Source organism: Bemisia tabaci, chromosome 3, assembly GCF_918797505.1.
Source record: "Bemisia tabaci chromosome 3, PGI_BMITA_v3".
Lineage (NCBI taxonomy): Eukaryota > Metazoa > Arthropoda > Insecta > Hemiptera > Aleyrodidae > Bemisia > Bemisia tabaci.
The window spans coordinates 35,838,413-35,839,935 of record NC_092795.1 but is presented as its reverse complement, the minus strand read 5'-3'; the positions used below and the strand labels follow the sequence as shown (position 1 = coordinate 35,839,935).

The following is a 1,523-nucleotide window of genomic DNA, read 5'->3' as shown; positions in this document are numbered from 1 at the left end:
CTGGAAAGGAAAATAAAACTCCATTAAATGGTTGCTGGAGTAGAACATAAGCTCCTATGGGGGCACCCGATTTATTGACGAAACTGAGTTAGTTTAATAGTTAGTGCTTAATAGTTAATTGTTCAACACAGAGAATCCGTGGCGCTCCTTAAAAATTAATTTCATCAAATTGCAGAATCATTTTTCGACTTGACTCTCAACTGACAAAATAACCCAAACCCAAAACTCACAGGAAAAAGCAACATACAAGAATTCTTTGGTTGAAACTACACCCATCACAGGTTCCAAAACCCCCTAACACAGCGGTGCACATTCTTAGATCTGCGTTCACAACATTAGAAAGATTGTTAGAAATTCAGGTAAGTGATATTCATTTAATAGAACTCGGACGAAACTTGATGTACCTCAGCTTCGAAGAAGCATTTAAAAAAATTTTCTTGATACCTTTTTTTTCACACATCAGTACTTAATTTTAAACGATTTCACATTCAAACTGTGTTTAAACGGTACATCCTTAATTTTGTAATTATTGGCAAAGAATTCTCCAAAAATTACCCACACATAAAATTAAATTAAATCACTGCTTAGGCTAGCTGAAGCACTCTTTGATTGAACTTATTGTTAGACAGATCAAAGAACGTGCACCCCTGTTAGCAGCTACAACGAATTTTCAATCATGCATAAAAGATGCAAATTTTACAATTGATGAAGGATAACTATTCGACGATGAAACTAGAGGACCATATCTCGGTTTGCGAAGTTGCAGACTTCCTGTCAGACTTTAATTTTAAATGGAAAACCACTCAACATCGATTCTTGATATCTTCCGTGAATTTTCTGCTCTGTGTAAAGAAAACTCTCAGGGTTATAAGTTCAATTCGACTTCAAAATTCCCTAGCCACTGGCGCTGAAATTCCCTGACTTCTCCCGGACCTCTTACAAAGAGAGAAGAAAATTATATATTAACTTAGAAATATCGTTGACATATTTGCAGCTCCAGAATATTATAAATGAAGTTGAAACTTGCAGTGACCCGAATACACACGCGAATACAGGAGCGGTGCTAAATTCTAGATGTAGCAACTTATATAATTAATTGTCAATATTAAAATATTTCTCTGCGGGGAGGAGTCCAATGAAAGTGACTGAGTGTTTCACTGCGATGGTCATTAAAAACGTATAGATCACAATAATTGATGTCACTCGCCTTTTGATGGAAATCGCGCTAGAACAAAATCTGCGATACAACTATTTCAACTCTGGAGCCGCTCAAATTGTATCCATCAAGTTGAAGGCTAACTTGATTTCTCGTTCTCTTTTTCATTCTAACTTGTGCAGCTCATCTCAAAGTCAAATCAAAATATTTATCTGAGGGGACAACCGGATAAAATTTACTGGACGTTCCGCTAGGAGAGTTGTTAAAAACATGCAGATAACAACGAAAGTCACTCGTTCCCAGGCATCATTGAAAACTAAAATGCTTGGTAAACTATTTTAACTCCTGGGCTGCTCACATTACATTC

General features: G+C 36.4%; 1 protein-coding gene across 2 annotated transcripts in view; it reads right to left on the bottom strand.

Moving 5' to 3' along the window:
- The window catches only part of LOC109043405 (uncharacterized), a 53,405-nt gene that overhangs the window by 46,479 nt on the left and 5,403 nt on the right, over nt 1-1,523 (bottom strand). The gene's annotated exons all lie outside the window — the stretch shown is intronic.